Raw genomic sequence first — 20,959 nt, forward strand, 5'->3', positions numbered from 1 at the left:
TATAGACCTGATGACACTGTGCAGCTAGCCAATCGCTGTAAGGGTATGTGCACACGCTGCCGATTTCGCTGCGGAACCGCAGCGTTTCCGCAGTGGTTTCCCATAAGTTTACAGTACAATGTAAACCTATGGGAAACGAAATCCGCAGTGCACATGCTGCGGAAAAAAACACGCGGAAAAGCAGCGGTTTATATTCCACAGCGTGTCAATTCATTGTGCGGATTCCGCTGTGGGTTTTCAACTGCTCCAATAGAAAACTGCAGGTGAAAACCCGCAGAGGAAACCGCAATAGAAACCGTGGTAAATCGGCAGCAAAAACTGCAGCTGTTTTGCAGTGCGGATTTATCAATTCCGCTGTGGAAAATTCCGCAATGGAATCCGCAGCGTGTGCACATACCCTAATACCACAACAAAGATTGCTGCGGTATTAGGCTATGTGCACATGTTGCGTTTTTTCTGCCTATTTTCTCTGCGGAAACACTTACCAAACGCATTCCATGATTTTTAGTGGAATTCCGCATTGTTGTCGTGGAAAAAACGCAGCATGTTCATTAATTTTGCAGAATTTCGGTGATTTTGCCGCTATATAATTGTATTGGGAAGCATGGGAAAAAACGCAAAAAAAACGCTAGAGAAACGCGAGCGGATTTCCTGCTAAGGGAGTCCGATTTTGATGAGGAAAATTCTGCTTACATTCTGTAACCTGGGCACATAGCCTTACAGTGCATGGCACACAATCCCTGCATGTTTACTGGCGCTCTAAAGACCGCCAAAATTGCAGGGCGGAGACCCGAACTCCAGCCAAATAATCCCGGAAATGCTCGGTGCTCGCCGAGTACCGTGATACTTGGGCGAGTAACGATTAGTGGCGAGCATGCTCGCTCATCACTAGTGAGATCCTGTTGGTGCATTGGAGACTCCGAATGGCCGGATGAGATTTCCCAATAATCCTCAGACGGTAAAAACACCGTTTTCCACTGATCGCCCTTCATGATGCATCAAATTGTAAGACCCTCTAAGGGCAAGGTTAGAAAACCAATTACCTCCAAAGGCTGATTATAGCCACGGCTCCGCTCGATACACCTCGTACACACACAGCTCTGTTCCGTACACCTCGTCCACATGCGGCTCCGCTCCATACACACGCGGCTCCGCTCCATACACCTCATACACACGCGGCTCTGCTCCGTACACCTTGTTCACATGAAGCTCTGCTCCGTACACCTCGTACACACACGGCTCTGCTCCGTACACCTCGTACACACGGCTCTGCTACATCCACCTCGTACACATGGCTCCGCTCCATACACCTCGTACACACACGGCTCCGCTCCATACACCTCGTACACACACGGCTCTGCTCCATACACCTCGTACACACACAGCTCTGCTCCGTACACCTCATAAACACACGGCTCTGCTCCGTACACCTTGTTCACATGAAGCTCTGCTCCGTACACCTCGTACACACACGGCTCTGCTCCGTACACCTCGTACACACGGCTCTGCAACATCCACCTCGTACACACGGCTCCGCTCCATACACCTCGTACACACACGGCTCCGCTCCATACACCTCGTACACACACGGCTCCGCTCCATACACCTCGTACACACACAGCTCTGCTCCGTACACCTCATAAACACACGGCTCTGCTACATCCACACTGTAAACCCCTCCTAACCCCACACATAAACTTCCCCTCATCCAGCACCATGACAACCAGCACAGCAGAGTCCTGCATACACTGAGGCCCCTGACCATGTGACCCCTGACTCCTCCCCTCCTGTGACCTCATCACAGGTCCTGTGCGCACAGAGCAGCCGTGTATGTGGAGTGCGGCTCTGCAGGTGGAGGGTCCACACCAGGACTGTAGCAGGTAAAGACCCCAATATCCACAGGTGTCCCTTCTAATTGGGGGAAACTATCACCTCTAATAATCCTCGGACAGTTCTGACAAACACGGAAAAGTGCCCCTTTATGGAGGTGACAGAAAGTCTGTTTAGTCACTTTAGCTCCATAGTATCAGCTCTAATCCAATGGTGAGAGAGCGATTTACCCTGAAGAGTCACAGATTGTGGAGTTGTTATAGAAATGTTATATTTAGGGGGGTTTTGTGTTGTCTCCTTATAAGGCCGGAGACACACTGGTGCGAGAGACGGCCGAGTCTCGCTGGTTAAAAGCAAGCTGTGGCACCTGAATTCCGGAGCTGAGCGTGCAGCTCCATGTATTGCTATGGAGCCGCACGCTCCGCTCCGGAGTGCAGGTGCCACAGCTTGCTTTTAACCAGCGAGACTCGGCCGTATCTCGCACCAGTGTGTCTCCGGCCTAAGAATCACAATGGTTTTGTTCCTTTTCCGCTGATAGATACAAACGACCCAACTATGAAAGACGGGAACCAAGGAAACCGTTATTACTCTCATAGTACGGGGCCTCTTTTTTGGCCCCCGGACACAATGTTCCCACACTACCACCATCTTCCACACACATTCTAGTAATACAAGAAGCCCCACTCAATCTGCTTCCACCCAAACCACTAGATAATAATAAATCCTCCCTTATCCCCATTCTTGATGCCTTACAGTGCCACTTTCTTGGTTCCCCCAGTACATCCATCCAATATTTTATTTTTTGGTGTTTTTCATGTAATACCGTATATATTCGTGTATAAGCCGAGGTTTTCAGCACATTTTTTTGTGCTGAAAACGCCCCCCTCGGCTTATACACAAGTCACGGTCCCAGAAAGCCGGAGGGGGAGTGGCGGAGCAGGGGGTCACAGAGGCAGGAGCCGGCTTCCAGTCACACATCATACTCGCCTACCGGCGCTTTGTCTGTGCTGGCACTGCATCTCGTATCTGCCGCCAACGCCTGGAGCTCTTCCTGCCGAGTAATCACATGGCACCGCTCATTAAGGTAATTAATATAGTTACATAGTTATTAAGGTTGAAGGAAGACTTTAAAGGGAAGGTACCGCGTTTGTAGATCATTAATTAATCAATGTAATATAGCATAACATGCTGCTATAACCAAGATTTGAGCGCATGTAAAACAGATTTCGTGTGTTATATGAGTAGAAAGAAGGAACTGGGGGCAGACATCTTGTGTTCACAGCAGTAGCATGACACTATCAGTGTCAGAATACGGCACCCCATGGACATAGGGTCAGCGCCAGTCTATTATCTCCTATCTCCAACATTGGAGCAGCATTAGCAGTGAGCTGGGCACGCCTCTGTGGGCTGTACAACTCACTGCTGTAAGTGTGACTAGCCGCAATTTTACTATAGCTCAGTGCTATCTGCCGAGCTCCACTTGCTCTTTATCGCAGGACAGAAGCGCTGACTGGAGCCAGGAGAGTGGGGAGTGCAGGTGATTTACCTCTGTGCTCCTCTGTACTCCAGGCACTGCAAGTTCTGGGCAGACATCCTCTCCTCTCACATGCTGCCCTGTGTGTTTCTCCTGCTCTGTCTCCGCCTCCCCACTTGCACACAGTCCCAGTGATCTCCGGTAAGCTGCACTCTCCCCCTGTGTCACTCTCCCTCTCTGTGCGGCGTGGGGGGGTGTCTCTGTGTGGTGTGGGGGGGGGTCTCTGTGCGGCGTGGGGGGGTCTCTGTGCGGCGTGGGGGGGTCTCTGTGCGGCGTGGGGGGGTCTCTGTGCGGCGTGGGGGGGTCTCTGTGCGGCGTGGGGGGGGCTCTATGCGTGTGTGCAAGCATCGTCCGATGGGACTACAAGTCCCATCGGACTATGCCTGCTACACTGACAGTGATTGACACATTAGCCAATGATGGGACAGTAATAGTCCCATTATCCAGCTAACGTGTTGAATGGAAAAAAAAAAATACTCGCTACATACATGCTACCTACATGCTAGCTACCTACAGTACATTAAACATAGATTACATACTCACCATTACTTGTCATTTTGTTCCCCGAAGCCAGTGTCATCTGTAAAAAATATGAAAAAAACAAACAACCAATATACTCCCTGTCCGCAGAAATCCATGAGTGTCTCACGACGATCTCTGTTATGGACCTGGTGGTTAGGAGCACCCGGACTGACCTGATGGTTAAACTGGAAATCACGGACAAGCTCTGGGGAAGTGGGAACTTTACTGACCGCAACCCTGATCCTATCGCACACGCTAGAGATAGCCGTGGAGCGTACCTAACTCTCCCTAGACGCCTCTTCACAGTCTAAGAGCTAACTACCCCTAGAGATAGAAAATAAAGCCTTACCTTGCCTCAGAGAAATTCCCCAAAGGAAAAGGCAGCCCCCCACAAATATTGACTGTGAGTTAAGAGGAAAGTCACAAACACAGGAATGAAACAGGTTTTAGCAAAGGAGGCCAGTCTTACTAGATAGTCAGAGGATAGCAAAGGGAACTATGCGGTCAGTACAAAAAACTACAAAAACCACGCAGAGTGTGCAAAAAGACCTCCACACCGACTCACGGTGTGGAGGTGCAACTCTGCACCCCCAGAGCTTCCAGCTAGCAAGGAAATAACATGATAGCAAGCTGGACTAAAAAACTTAGCATGTATTCAGAAAGCAATGAACAACAAATGAACTTAGCAGGGACTTAGCTTCTGCTGGAGTAGACAGGCCACAAGAAAAGTCCAAGAGAGATCTGAACCAGTACTGAGACATTGACAGCTGGCATGAAGTAACGATCTGAGTGGAGTTAAATAGGAAAGCCAGCATAGCAATAAACGAAGGCAGCTGAGAAAACCAACCTCAAAAACCAACCGTTCCACTCAAGGCCACCAGAGGGAGTCCAAGGACAGAACTCACCAAAGTACCATTCATGACCACAGGAGGGAGCCCGAGAACGGAATTCACAACAGTACCCCCCACTTGAGGAGGGGTCACCGAACCCTCACCAGAGCCCCCAGGCCGATCAGGACGAGCCAAATGAAAGGCACGAACTAAATCGGCAGGATGGACATCGGAGGCAACAACCCAGGAATTATCCTCCTGGCCATAGCCTTTCCATTTAACCAGGTACTGAAGCCTCTGTCTCGAAATACGAGAATCCAAAATCTTCTCCACCACATACTCCAACTCTCCCTCGACCAACACCAGAGCAGGAGGATCAACGGAAGGAACCATAGGCGCCACATACCTCCGCAACAATGACCTATGGAACGCATTATGGATGGCAAAAGAAACTGGAAGGTCCAAACGAAATGACACAGGATTGAGAATTTCAGAAATCTTATAAGGACCAATGAAACGAGGCTTAAACTTAGGAGAAGAAACCTTCATAGGAACATAACGAGAAGACAACCAAACCAAATCCCCAACACGAAGTTGGGGACCAACACAGCGACGGCGGTTATCGAAACGTTGAGCCTTCTCCTGGGACAATGTCAAATTATCCACTACGTGGGTCCAAATTTGCTGCAACCTGTCCACCACAGAATCCACACCAGGACAGTCAGAAGGCTCAACCTGCCCTGAAGAAAAACGAGGATGGAAACCAGAATTACAAAAAAAAGGCAAAACCAAAGTAGCTGAACTAGCCCGATTATTGAGGGCGAACTCAGCCAATGGCAAGAAGGTCACCCAATCATCCTGATCAGCAGAAACAAAGCATCTCAGATAGGTTTCCAAGGTCTGATTTGTTCGTTCGGTTTGGCCATTTGTCTGAGGATGGAAAGCCGAAGAAAAAGACAAATCAATACCCATCTTAGCACAAAATGACCGCCAAAACCTAGAAACAAACTGGGAACCTTTGTCTCTGACACAATGTTCTCCGGAATGCCATGCAAACGAACCACATTCTGAAAAAATAATGGAACCAAATCAGAGGAGGAAGGTAATTTAAGCAAGGGTACCAAATGGACCATCTTAGAAAAGCGATCACAAACCACCTAGATGACAGACATCCTCTGAGAGACCGGAAGATCAGAAATAAAATCCATGGAAATATGCATCCAAGGCCTCTTCGGGACCGGCAAAGGCAAGAGCAACCCACTGGTACGAGAACAGCAAGGTTTGGCCCGAGCACAAGTCCCACAGGACTGCACAAAAGAACGCACATCCCATGACAAGGAAGGCCACCAAAAGGACCTAGCCACCAAATCTCTGGTACCAAAAATCCCAGGATGACCAGCCAACACCGAACAATGAACCTCGGAAATAACTCTACTGGTCCATCTATCAGGGACAAACAGTTTCTCCGCTGGACAACGGTCAGGTCTATCGGCCTGAAACTCCTGCAGCACCCGCCGCAAATCAGGGGAGATGGCAGACAGAATCACCCCCTCTTTGAGAATACCAGCCGGCTCAGGGACTCCCGGAGAATCAGGCACAAAACTCCTAGAAAGGGCATCAGCCTTCACATTCTTAGAACCCAGAAGGTATGAGACCACAAAATGGAAACGGGAGAAAAACAGCGACCATCGAGCCTGTCTAGGATTCAACCGCTTGGCAGACTCGAGATAAGTCAGATTCTTGTGATCCGTCAAGACCACCACGCGATGTCTGGCTCCCTCGAGCCAATGTCGCCACTCCTCGAATGCCCACTTCATAGCCAGCAACTCCCGATTGCCAACATCATAATTACGCTCAGCGGGCGAAAACTTTCTATAAAAGAAAGCACATGGCTTCATCACAGAGCCATCAGAACTTCTTTGAGACAAAACAGCCCCTGCTCCAATCTCAGAAGCATCAACCTCGACCTGAAAAGGGAGCGAAACATCTGGCTGACGCAACACAGGAGCCGAAGAAAAACTAAGTTTCAGCTCCTGAAAAGCCTCAATGGCCGCAGAGGACCAATTCACCACATCAGCACCTTTCTTTGTCAATTCAGTCAAAGGCTTAACTGTTGTGAACTCTATTTCTGGGCTCCCTCTTGTGGTCACAAGTGGTACTGTGTGAGTGCTGTCTTTCTGCAGGTTTGTGGCTGGCATCAGCTGTCTCGTTATCTGTTGGTTGGTTTCCTATTTAGCTCACCTGGATACTCAGTTCCATGCCTGCTGGGTCATTCCATATCAAGTGATCCAAATCTGAATATTTTTTTTACCTTACGCCTTTAGATTTTTTTTATTTTTTGTTTTTATGAAGTACAACTTTAGTTAATTACAAATTAAAAGTTTAGAATTTTTCTCTTCATCAGTTAATTTTTTACAGATTTTTAAAGTTTTGAAAAAGCATGGATTTTGGCCTGGTATGGCTTTACATTTTTTATCATATCTCGGGCTAGAATTAAGATATAGAGGTGGGAGAGGCATCATTTTTCTTAGAACGGTAACAGCTTTCATTTGATATGTCACAAGACTATGTTTCTTTATATTTTGTTTTGGAGAAATCAAATTAAAAATTTTGATGCGCAATTCTGAAAAAAACGTATGTTTTAAAATTGTGAAAACATGCATGTGTGTTACTTGTGTCCTTGTTTATATTTGTACAGAGATTCAACTTGGGATCTGTCACATTTGTATTTTTTTTTTAAGCCTTGAATCATCTGATTTTATGTTTGTGTGAGTTTTTTTCTTTTTTCTTGTCAAATTACAACTGAATGCATTCAACATTTATATGTAACAATAAAGAAACACAAAAAACAAATACCGAAGTGCCAGAATAATTACATCTAAGGCTACTTTCACACTAGCGTTAACTGCAATCCGCTGCAATGCGTCGTTTTGCCGAAAAAACGCATCCTGCAAAAGTGCTTGCAGGATACGTTTTTTCTCCATTGACTAACATTAAGCGACGTATTGCGACGGATTGACACACGTCGCAACCGTCGTGCGACGGTTGCGCCATGTTGTGGCGGACCGTCAGGACCAAAAAACGCTACATGTAAAGTTTTTTGCTGCCGACTGTCCGCTTTTTCCGACCGCGCATGCGCGGCCGGAACTCTGCCCCCACCTCCCCGCACCTCACAATGGGGCAGCGGATGCGCTGGAAAAATGCATACACTGCCCCCATTGTGCGGCGGAGACAACGCTAGCATCGGGGACCTCGGCCCGACGCACCGCGACGGGCTGAGCCCGACGCTAGTGTGAAAGTAGCCTTAATCATCATAACACAACTTGCTCAGCATTTTCAACCTGAATTCATAGAACAAGCCAAAAGACAAAAGGTGATCATATCCTCAAGTGTGGTTTTCTAAATACAGTCTCGTCCTAATTATGTTAAAAACAATATTAAAAGAACCAATATTTCTACCACCTATTTATACATGGAACAATTTTTTTTCTACTATATCACTAAACATGTCATTTCTGAAGTGTTTAAGAATAGTCCAGTAGTTAAATCCCCTCGTACTATAAAATATGAACTAATCAAACAATTAATAGCAGGTTTTTACACTGGCCTTCTATCATGTGTCCCTTCTAGTGGGTGAAATGTCATCTTGTCCATAAGCGCTCACTAGCAATGGCCGTTTCCTTTTGTGTCAGAGTATGTGCGGCTGTCATGGTGCTCGGCTCCACCTGAGTTATATCTGATTTTTGTTCACTTTTACAATGTCTGGTTTTCTTGGATACACAAAGGATGGCGCTGGACCAGAAGGTGCAGAAAAGTCACTTCTTCATTTTCACAATCTTTGGAGAGTCCAGTAGCCACCAGCGCTGATCATATTCACAGGTCACATAGCCAGTTGTGTCATCCATTGCCGATCTTGTGCCGCCTTCTACCACTTCATGGACGTCACTGTCTATTTCCACTACATGGGATGACAGTCCGGTATTGCCGAGTCCCTGTGATGGGTTCGGCTTCCTGTAACCGATGTTATAACAAACTCTGCTCCTCCCCATAGTCCTGGTTTGTACAATACATGAACTGGATGTTAAGAGTATTTTTCTCCCTCCATTTGAGGAGTTTCCTGGGTGTTAAGATTTGGTGTGAGTACGGTCTGTGGAGGCCCGAGCTGCCGGCCTGTCATCTGCTCTGCAGTCACCGTCTACCCCTTGTCATCCTCAGCCCTAACAAAGCTTCTCCTCTGTCCTCTCCTGCTTCTAAGTGGTAACATAATAAAATAATACAGTAATATCTAACAATCATGGATTATTTGGTAAATCTAGACCCCACACTGTTAGACCACAGGCTGAACAGATCTGAAATCAAGATTTTTGAACTGACACTGTAATAGTTTTATTTTTTAAAATATGATCCCATCATGATCCCATCTTGTATTTTGGTAAAGTTGTGAATAGGAGCATAGCAGGCACATGTGCAGTTTTTTGAAATTTTTAAATTAAACGTTTTTTTCGGAAATGCGTTTTAAAATTTTGCGCTTGCGTTCGCATAGGTAAATTATTATCAAAGATACTCTTGTGACATATCTGGTGAAAGCCTGTACTGTTCTGAGTAGAATATTGTTTATTTTGTTTCTCTATCTCTTTTCTAGCCTGAGTTATGGGGAGAAATGTAAAGGCAGGCAACACCGAAATTCGCACTTTTTCCGAACTTTGAAAATCAATAAAAAAAAAAACAAATTTTTTTCTTCTTCACATTTTGCATTCTCTCACACACTATTACCAAATAACAAAATCTCAAAAGAATTAAAAATATAGTGGTAAAAATCATTGGTTCACTTGACATGGAATGACCCTGCTATCAATGTATTCAGTGCTATTCTGATTCCTTCTGACTACCTTGCTACCAGTCTCTCCAAGAGAAGCTAAGTTTCCATTTGTTCATTTTTTGATCATTAGTGTTCATTATGTTTCTTGTCCAGCTTGCTAATTTGTGATTTCCTTGCTTGCTGGTAGCTCTAGGGGGCTGAGTTTCTCCCCTCACACCGTTAGTTGGTGTGGGGGTTCTTGAATTCTCAGCGTGGATATTTTGTAGGGTTTTCTACTGACCGCACAGTTCTCTATCTGTCTTCTGCTATCTAGCATTAGCGGGCCTCATTTGCTGAATCTGTTTTCATTTCTACGTATGTGCTTTCCCCTTACCTCACCGTTATTATTTGTTGGGGGCTTTCTATATCTTTGGGGATTATTTCTCTTGAGGCAAGTGAGGTCTTATTTTCTCTCTAGGGGTAGCTAGTTCCTCAGGCTGCGTCGAGACGTCTAGGATTTTAGGCACGTTCACCGGCTACCTTTAGTGTGTTTGGTTAGGATTAGGTTTGCGGTCAGTCCAGTTACCACCTCCCTAGAGCTTGTTCTATGTTCAGTAACTTAGCTGGTATAATCTGTGATCCTCAGCCACTAAGGATCATAACAGTATAGCAGGCCAAAAAGTGTTTAATGCATCGCAGAAGTGGGATAAAAGAAGCCCTGAGTACAATTTTTTTTTTGTCCTCTTTCTTTGCTGCAGTCTGTCTAGCTTCTTTCATCCCCTTAATCTCCGGGTGGTTTTGAGCTCAGCTGCAGACATGGATACTCAGAGTCTGATTTCTAGTGTGGATCATCTTGCTGCAAGGGTGCAAAGCATTCAGGATTTTGTTATTCATAGCCCTATGTCAGAGCCAAAAATACCTATTCCTGAGTTGTTTTCTGGAGATAGATCTAGGTTTCTGAATTTTAAGAATAATTGTAAATTGTTTCTATCTTTGAGACCTCGTTCCTCTGGTGATTCCGCTCAGCAAGTTAAAATTGTTATCTCCCTGTTGCGTGGCGACCCTCAGGATTGGGCTTTCTCTCTGGCGCCAGGAGATCAGGCATTGCTGAATGTGGATGCGTTTTTTCTGGCGCTTGGACTGCTTTATGAGGAACCTAATCTTGAGAACCAGGCAGAAAAGGCGTTGCTGGCTATCTCTCATGGTCAGGATGAAGCAGAGGTGTATTGTAGAAGGTCTTTCTGAAGCCATTAAGAATGTTATGGTGGGGTTTCCCACCCCTAGAAGCCTGAGTGATTCTATGGCTTTGGCCATTCAGATTGATCGGCGTTTGCGGGAGCGCAAATCTGCGCATCCTCTGGCGGTGTTTTCTGAGCAGAGACCTGAGTCTATGCAATGTGACAGAATTCTGACCAGAATTGAGCGGCAAAGTCAGATGTCAAAATGGGTTGTGCTTTTACTGTGGTGATTCTACCCATGTTATATCAGCATGCTCTAAGCGCTTAAAAAAAATCGCTAAACCTGTCACCATTGGTACTATACAGCCTAAATTCATTTTGTCTGTTACTTTAATTTGTTCTTTGTCATCCTACTCGGTTATGGCTTTTGTAGATTCGGGTGCTGCCCTGAATCTGATGGATTTGTCGTTTGCCAGGCGCTATGGTTTTGTCCTCGAGCCTTTGGAATTCCCTATTCCACTGAGGGGAATTGATGCTACACCATTGGCTGAGAATAAGCCTCAGTATTGGATGCAAGTGACCATGTGTGTTATGACCCCAATGGCGAGGGTCTCAGAGATATCAGCAAGTCTGCAAAGTACAAAAATCCAGCTCATAGGGCAGTGGTAACTGGGTTGACCATATATCTACTCCTAACGCCAACCCTAGAAGTAGCCGGGGAACATGCCTACGTTGGTCGCTAGATGTCTCGCGCCAGCCGGAGAGCTAACTACCCCTAGAAGAGGAAAACAAAGACCTCTCTTGCCTCCAGAGAAAAGACCCCAAAAGTAGGATACAAGCCCCCCACAAATAATAACGGTGAGGTAAGAGGAAATGACAAACACAGAGATGAACTAGGTTTAGCAAAGAGAGGCCCACTTACTAATAGCAGAATATAGTAAGATAACTTATATGGTCAACAAAAACCCTATCAAAAAATCCACGCTGGAGATTCAAGAACCCCCGAACCGTCTAACGGCCCGGGGGGAGAACACCAGCCACCCTAGAGCTTCCAGCAAGGTCAGGATACAGATTATATACAAGCTGGACAGAAAATGCAAACAAAAACGAATTGCAAAAAGCAAAAAAGCAGACTTAGCTTAATCAAGCAGGAACCAGGATCAGTAGACAAGAGCACTACAGATTAGCTCTGATATCAACGTTGCCAGGCATTGAACTGAAGGTCCAGGGAGCTTATATAGCAACACCCCTGACCTAACGACCCAGGTGAGCATAAAAGGAATGACAGACATACCCAGAGTAAAATCCCTAGTAGCCACTAGAGGGAGCCAAAAAGTAAATTCACAACACATGTGCATGACTCCTGTACATCAGGAGGTGATTCGCTTTCTTGTGCTGCATAATTTGCATGATGTTGTCGTTTTGGGTCTGCCATGGCTGCAGGCCCATAATCCAGTTTTGGATTGGAAAGCTATGTCTGTGTCAAGTTCGGGTTGTCAGGGGATTCATGGCGATGCTCCTTTGGTGTCTATTGCTTCTTCCACTTCTTTTGAGATCCCTGAGTTTTTGTCGGACTACCAGGATGTATTTGATGAGCCCAGATCCGGTGCCCTGCCTCCTCATAGGGATTGTGATTGTGCTATAAATTTGATTCCTGGTAGTAAGTTCCCTAAGGGACGACTTTTTAATTTGTCTGTACCAGAACATGCCGCGATGCGGAGTTATATAAAGGAGTCTTTGGAGAAGGGACATATTCGCCCATTCTCTTCCCCTCTTGGTGCAGGATTTTTTTTTTGTGGCCAAGAAGGACGGTTCTTTGAGACCTTGTATAGATTATCGTCTTCTAAATAAAATCACGGTCAAATTTCAGTATCCTTTGCCATTACTGTCTGATCTGTTTGCTCGGATTAAGGGTTCCAGTTGGTTCACCAAGATAGATCTCCGTGGTGCGTATAACCTTGTGCGCATTAAGCAGGGAGATGAATGGAAAACAGCATTTAATACGCCCGAAGGCCATTTTGAGTACTTGGTGATGCCTTTTGGACTCTCTAATGCTCCTTCTGTGTTTCAGTCCTTCATGCATGACATCTTCCGAGAATATCTGGATAAATTTATGATTGTGTATCTGGATGACATTTTGGTCTTTTCTGATGATTGGGAGTCCCATGTGAAGCAGGTCAGGATGGTGTTTCAGGTCCTGCGTGCTAATGCTTTATTTGTGAAGGGCTCAAAATGTCTCTTCGGAGTACAGAAGGTTTCCTTTTTGGGTTTTATTTTTTCTCCTTCTACTATTGAGATGGACCCAGTCAAGGTCCAGGCTATTCATGACTGGACTCAGCCTACATCTGTTAAGAGTCTTCAGAAGTTCTTGGGTTTTGCTAATTTTTACCGTCGCTTCATCTCTAATTTTTCTGGCGTGGTTAAACCTTTGACGGATTTGACCAAGAAGGGTTCTGATGTGACCAATTGGTCTCCTGCGGCCGTGGAAGCCTTTCGGGAGCTGAAGCGCCGGTTTTCTTCAGCTCCAGTCTTATGTCAGCCAGATGTCTCTCTTCCCTTCCAGGTCGAGGTTGATGCTTCTGAGATTGGAGCAGGGGCTGTTTTGTCGCAGAGAAGCTCTGATGGCTCTGTGATGAAGCCATGTGCTTTCTTTTCAAGAAAATTTTCGCCTACCGAGCGGAATTATGATGTTGGTAATCGGGAGTTGTTGGCTATGAAGTGGGCATTTGAGGAGTGGCGACATTGGCTCGAGGGAGCTAAACATGTGGTGGTCTTGACTGATCACAAAAATCTGATTTATCTCGAGTCTGCCAAGCGCCTGAATCCTAGACAGGCTCGTTGGTTGTTGTTTTTCTCCCGTTTCGATTTCGTGGTCTCATACCTGCCAGGTTCAAAGAACGTGAATGCTGATGCTCTTTCTAGGAGTTTTGTGCCTGACTCTCCAGGAGTTTCGGAGCCAGCTGGTAATCTCAGAGAGGGAGTGATTGTGTCTGCCATTTCCCCAGATTTGCGACGAGTGCTGCAGAAATTTCAGGCGGATAGACCTGACCGTTGCCCACCAGAGAGACTGTGTCCCGGATAGATGGACCAGCAGAGTTATTTCCGAGGTTCATTCTTCGGTGTTGGCAGGTCATTCTGGGATTTTTGGTACCAGAGATTTGGTGGCTAGGTCCTTCTGGTGGCCTTCCTTGTCGCGGGATGTGCGTTCCTTTGTGCAGTCCTGTGGGATTTGTGCTCGGGCTAAGCCTTGCTGTTCTCATGCCAGCGGTTTGCTTTTGCCTTTGCCTGTCCCGAAGAGGCCTTGGACGCACATTTCCATGGATTTTATTTCGGATCTTCCAGTATCTCAGAGAATGTCTGTCATCTGGGTGGTGTGTGATCGTTTTTCTAAAATGGTCCATTTGGTGCCCTTGCCTAAGTTGCCTTCCTCCTCCGATTTGGTTCCGTTATTTTTTCAGAATGTGGTTCGCTTGCACGGCATTCCTGAAAATATTGTGTCTGACAGAGGATCCCAGTTTGTGTCCAGATTTTGGCGGATTTTTTGTGCTAAGATGGGCATTGATTTGTCTTTTTCGTCGGCCTTCCATCCTCAGACTAATGGCCAAACCGAGCGAACTAATCAGACGTTGGAAACTTATTTAAGATGTTTTGTTTCTGCTGATCAGGATGATTGGGTGACTTTTTTGCCTTTGGCCGAGTTTGCCCTTAATAATCGGGCTAGTTCTGCTACTTTGGTTTCGCCTTTTTTCTGCAATTCTGGTTTTCATCCTCGTTTTTCCTCAGGTCAGGTTGAGCCTTCTGACTGTCCTGGGGTGGATTCTGTGGTGGATAGGTTGCAGCAGATTTGGAACCATGTGGTGGACAATTTGAAGTTGTCACAGGAGAAGGCTCAGCGCTTTGCCAACCGCCGTCGCTGCGTGGGTCCCCGACTTCATGTTGGGGATTTGGTATGGCTGTCTTCTCGGTATGTTCCTATGAAGGTCTCCTCTCCTAAATTCAAGCCTCGCTTCATCAGTCCTTATAAGATTTTGGAAATCCTTAACCCGGTGTCTTTCCGTTTGGACCTCCCAGCATCGTTTGCCATTCATAATGTGTTCCATAGGTCTTTGTTGCGGAGGTATGTGGTGCCTGTGGTTCCTTCTGTTGAGCCCCCTGCTCCGGTGCTGGTTGAGGGCGAATTGGAGTACGTGGTGGAGAAGATCTTGGATTCTCGTATCTCTAGACCAGAGGTCCCCAACTCCAGTCCTCAAGGCCCACCAACAGATCATGTTTTCAGGATTTCCTTTGTGTTGCACAGGTGTTGCAATTACCACCTGGGCAGGACTAAGGAAATCCTGAAAACATGACCTGTTGGTGGGCCTTGAGGACTGGAGTTGGGGACCTCTGCTCTAGACGGAGGCTTCAGTATTTGGTGAAGTGGAAGGGCTATGGTCAGGAGGATAATTCCTTGGTTGTTCATGCGGATGATTTGGTTCATGCCTTCCACCCGGCTCATCCTGATCGCCCTGGGGGTCTTGGTGAGGGTTCGGTGACCCCTCCTCAAGGGGGGGGTACTGTTGTGAACTCTATTTCTGGGCTCCCTCTTGTGGTCACAAGTGGTACTGTGTGAGTGCTGTCTTTCTGCAGGTTTGTGGCTGGCATCAGCTGTCTCGTTATCTGTTGGTTGGTTTCCTATTTAGCTCACCTGGATACTCAGTTCCTTGCCTGCTATCAATGTATTCAGTGCTATTCTGATTCCTTCTGACTACCTTGCTACCAGTCTCTCCAAGAGAAGCTAAGTTTCCGTTTGTTCATTTTTTGATCATTAGTGTTCATTATGTTTCTTGTCCAGCTTGCTAATATGTGATTTCCTTGCTTGCTGGTAGCTCTAGGGGGCTGAGTTTCTCCCCTCACACCGTTAGTTGGTGTGGGGGTTCTTGAATTCTCAGCGTGGATATTTTGTAGGGTTTTCTACTGACCGCACAGTTCTCTATCTGTCTTCTGCTATCTAGCATTAGCGGGCCTCATTTGCTGAATCTGTTTTCATTTCAACGTATGTGCTTTCCCCTTACCTCACCGTTATTATTTGTTGGGGGCTTTCTATATCTTTGGGGATTATTTCTCTTGAGGCAAGTGAGGTCTTATTTTCTCTCTAGGGGTAGCTAGTTCCTCAGGCTCTTCGAGTCGTCTAGGATTTTAGGCACGTTCACCGGCTACCTTTAGTGTGTTTGGTTAGGATTAGGTTTGCGGTCAGTCCAGTTACCACCTCCCTAGAGCTTGTTCTATGTTCAGTAACTTAGCTGGTATAATCTGTGATCCTCAGCCACTAAGGATCATAACACTTAACCACACTAGAAAAATTAGCAATGAAGCGACGGTAAAAATTAGCAAAGCCCAGGAATTTCTGAAGACTCTTTACAGACGTAAATGTAAATATAATTTGGCCTGCACTCTAAATTTAGATCGGGGTGCTGGTGAGACAGACCGTAAGGTCTAGTATCAGTATTATTGAAATCCACCGCACTCCCTGTGTGGAATATCTTAGAAACAAAAGGATTTTGTTTCTAAGATATTCCACACAGGGAGTGCGGTGGATTTCAATAATACTCTTTACAGACGTAGGTTGAGTCCAATCATAAATGGCCTGAACTTTTACAGGGTCCATCTCGATAGTAGAAGGGGAAAAAATGAAGCCCAAAAAGGAAACCTTCTGAACTCCGAAGAGACATTTAGACCCCTTCACAAACAAGGCATTAGCACGAAGGACCTGGAACACCATCCTGACCTGCTTCACATGAGACTCCCAATCATCCGAAAAGACCAAAATATCATCCAAATATACAATCATGAATCTATCCAGATACTGTCGGAAGATGTCGTGCATAAAGGACTGAAACACAGATGGAGCATTAGAAAGCCCGAATGGCATCACCAGGTACTCAAAATGGCCCTCGGGCGTATTAAATGCTGTCTTCCATTCATCGCCTTGTTTAATACGCACAAGATTATACGCCCCACGAAGATCTATCTTGGTGAACCAACTAGCCCCCTTAATCCGAGCAAACAAATCAGACAGTATAGGCAAAGGGTACTGAAATTCGACCGTGATTTTATTGAGAAGGCGGTAATCTATACAGGGTCTCAGAGAACCATCCTTCTTGGCCACAAAAAAGAACCCTGCTCCCAATGGTGACGAAGACGGGCGAATATGCCCTTTTTCCAAGGACTCCTCTATATAACTCCGCATAGCGGCATGTTCTGGCACAGATAAATTGAAAAGTCGACCCTTAGGGAACTTACTACCAGGAATCAAATTTATAGCACAATCACAATCCCTATGAGGAGGTAGGGAACTGGATTTGGGCTCATCAAATACATCCCGGTAATCCGACAAAAACTCAGGGACTTCAGAAGGAGTGGAAGAAGAAATTGACATCAAAGGAACATCACCATGTACCCCTTGACAACCCCAACTAGACACAGACATTGATTTCCAATCCAATACTGGATTATGAACCTGCAGCCATGGCAAACCCAACACGACCACATCATGCAAATTATGCAACACCAGAAAGCGAATATCCTCCCGATGTGCAGGAGCCATGCACATGGTCAACTGAGTCCAGTACTGAGGTTTATTCTTGGCCAATGGCGTAGCATCAATTCCCCTAATGGAATAGGAAACTGCAAAGGCTCCAAGAAAAAAACACAGCGCCTGGCAAACTCCAAGTCCATCAAATTCAGGGCAGCGCCCGAATCCACAAATGCCATAACAGAGTAGGACGACAAAGAGCAAATCAAAGTAACAGACAAGAGAAATTTAGGCTGTACATTACTAGTGGTGACAGACCTAGTGAACCGCTTAGTGCGCTTAGGACAATCAGAGATAGCATGAGTGGAGTCACCACAGTAAAAACACAACCCATTTTGACGTCTGTGATTTTGCCGTTCAGTTCTGGTCAAAGTCCTATCACATTGCATAAGCTCAGGCCTCTGCTCAGAAGACACCGCCAAATGGTGCACAACTTGGCGCTCACGCAAACGCCGATCAATCTGAATGGCCAAGGACATCGATTCATTCAGACCAGCAGGTGTGGGGAACCCCACCATAACATCCTTAAGGGCTTCAGAAAGACCCTTTCTGAAAATTGCTGCCAGGGCACACTCATTCCATTAAGTGAGCACAGACCACTTTCTAAACTTCTGGCAGTATACCTCCGCCTCATCCTGACCCTGACACAGAGCCAGCAAGATTTTCTCTGCCTGATCCACTGAATTCGGTTCGTCATAAAGCAATCCAAGCGCCAGGAAAAACGCATCTACATTAAGCAATGCAGGATCTCCTGGCGCAAGGGAGAATGCCCAGTCTTGAGGGTCGCCACGTAACAAAGAAATAATAATTTTTACTTGCTGAATGGGGTCACCAGAGGAGCGGGGTTTCAGAGCAAGAAACAGTCTGCAATTATTTTTGAAATTCAGAAACTTAGATCTATCCCCAGAAAACAAATCAGGAATTGGAATTCTAGGCTCTAACATAGGATTCTGAACTACATAATCTTGAATGCTTTGTACCCTTGCAGTGAGCTGATCCAGACAAGAGGACAGACCTTGAATATCCATATCTGCACCTGAGTCCTGAACCACCCAGAGTTTAAGGGGAAAAGAAAGACAAAACACACAGCAAAGAAAAAAAATGGCCTCAGAACTTCTCTTATCCCTCTTTTGAGATACATTAACACTTTGTGGCCAGCTGTACTGTTATGGACCTGGTGGTTAGGAGCACCCGGACTGACCTGATGGTTAAACTGGAAATCACGGACAAGCTCTGGGGAAGTGGGAACTTTACTGACCGCAACCCTGATCCTATCGCACACGCTAGAGATAGACGTGGAGCGTACCTAACTCTCCCTAGACGCCTCTTCACAGCCTAAGAGCTAACTACCCCTAGAGATAGAAAATAAAGCCTTACATTGCCTCAGAGAAATTCCCCAAAGGAAAAGGCAGCCCCCCACAAATATTGACTGTGAGTTAAGAGGAAAGTCACAAACACAGGAATGAAACAGGTTTTAGCAAAGGAGGCCAGTCTTACTAGATAGTCAGAGGATAGCAAAGGGAACTATACGGTCAGTACAAAAAACTATAAAAAACCACGCAGAGTGTGCAAAAAGACCTCCACACCGACTCACGGTGTGGAGGTGCAACTCTGCACCCCCAGAGCTTCCAGCTAGCAAGGAAATAACATGATAGCAAGCTGGACTAAAAAACTTAGCATGTATTCAGAAAGCAATGAACAACAAATGAACTTAGCAGGGACTTAGCTTCTGCTGGAGTAGACAGGTCACAAGAAAAGTCCAAGAGAGATCTGAACCAGTACTGAGACATTGACAGGTGGCATGAAGTAACGATCTGAGTGGAGTTAAATAGGGAAGCCAGCATAGCAATAAACGAAGGCAGCTGAGAAAACCAACCTCAAAAACCAGCCGTTCCACTCAAGGCCACCAGAGGGAGTCCAAGGACAGAACTCACCAAAGTACCATTCATGACCACAGGAGGGAGCCCGAGAACGGAATTCACAACAGATCTCCCATGGAGAGCAGCAGCATCAGATAATGCGACTGCTCTCCAGGGGCTCCAGGAACACAATGATGGCAGGTAGGTATCTTTCCACCACTGTATTCCTCCGCTGCTAAAAAAAAAAAAAAGTCCCTAGTCTCACTTTATGCCATTGCTGTATGAGAAATTTTCCCAGGCAGCTTTTTGCCATAAAGTGAGATTTGTCCTAAGGTAAACTCTCAGTGATGCACTGCAGGAGCCATTGTCTCCTGTCAGTGTGTCACTGAAGGTCCTATAGAGCAGTGACCTCACAAGATGTCACTGTTCTACAGGGGAGATGGGTCACTCGTTATTAATTGGACTACGGCGGACAGGTAGTATACGGTTTATTATTTTAAGTTTTTTGCAGGCGCTGAAGTATAGTAAGTATGGTGAAATGAAGAATATTAAAATACTTTTTCCTAATGTGTGTGTGTTTTATTAACCCTTTCTTACTATTGGATTAATAACGGATAGGCGTCTTATTGATGCCTCTCCGTTATTAACCCGGCTTAATGTCACCTTACAATAGCAAGGTGACATTAACCCCTTATTACTCCATATCCCACCGCTACACGGGAGTGGGAAGAGAGGGGCTAAGTGCCAGAATTGGCGCATCTTACAGATGCGCCATTTCTGGGGTGGCTGCGGACTGGTATTTGCAGACATGGGGGGGCAATATCCATGGCCCCTCTCTAGGCTATGAATATCAGCCCGCAGCTGTCTGCGTAGCCTTTCTGGCTATAAAATATACGGGACCCCACTTAATTTTTTTTTTGGGGGGGCCCCCTATTTTATGACGGTTTTACCCAGAGTTTTAGAATTAAGCACATAGTTATACATCTTATTACTTCTACCCAAGTGCATGACCTTACATTTATCCCCATTAAAGCTCATTTGCCATTTATCAGTCCAAGCTTCTAGTTTACATAAATCATCCTGTAATATAAAATTGTTCTCCTCTCTATTGATTACCCTGCAGAGTTTAGTGTCATCTGCAAATATTGAAATTCTACTCTGAATGCCTCCTACAAGGTAATTAATAAATATGTTAAAAAGAAGAGGGCCCAATACTGACCCCTGTGGTACCCCACTGCTAACCGCGACCCAGTCCGTGTGTGCTCCATTAATAACTACCCTTTGTTTCCTATCCCTGAGCCTGCTCTCAACCCACTTACACATATTTTCCCCTATCCCCATTCTCATTTTAAGTATCAACCTATTGTGTGGCACCGTATCAAAAGCTTTTGAAAAGTCCATATACACTACATCTACTGGGTTCCCTTGGTCCAGTCCAGAACTTACCTCTTCATAGATCAAATTAGTCTGACATGATCGGTCCCTAGTAAACCCGTGCTGATACTGGGTCATGAGGTTATTCTTCATCAGATACTCCAGCATAGCATCCCTTAGAAAACTCTCCAGGATTTTACCCACAGTAGAGGTTAAGCTTACTGGCCTATAATTTCCTAGTTCAGTTTTTGTCTCCTTTTTGAATATTGGCACCACATTTGCTATACGCCAGTCCTGTGGTACAGACCCTGTTATTATGGAGTCTTTAAAGATGAAAAATAATGGTCTATCAATGACTGTACTTAATTCCTGCAGTACTCGGGGGTGTATACCATCCGGGCCCGGAGATTTGTCAATTTTAGTTATTTTTAGACGCCACCATACTTCCTGCACATCTTTCCAC

The 20,959-nt window shown here is 45.8% G+C and overlaps 1 protein-coding gene across 2 annotated transcripts in view; it reads left to right on the forward strand.

The window, feature by feature from the left end:
- Positions 1–1,797: 1,797 nt before the first annotated feature.
- Positions 1,798–20,959, forward strand: part of LOC143766636 (uncharacterized) — a 70,042-nt gene continuing 50,880 nt past the window's right edge. The window contains exon 1 of one of the 2 annotated variants that reach the window (XM_077254444.1): positions 1,798–1,880. The gene's annotated coding sequence lies outside the window, so the exon portion shown is untranslated. The remainder of the gene's footprint in view (positions 1,881–20,959) is intronic. The other variant, XM_077254446.1, reaches the window with a different exon arrangement.

This window comes from Ranitomeya variabilis, chromosome 4 (genome assembly GCF_051348905.1).
Source record: "Ranitomeya variabilis isolate aRanVar5 chromosome 4, aRanVar5.hap1, whole genome shotgun sequence".
Classification (NCBI taxonomy): Eukaryota; Metazoa; Chordata; class Amphibia; order Anura; family Dendrobatidae; genus Ranitomeya; species Ranitomeya variabilis.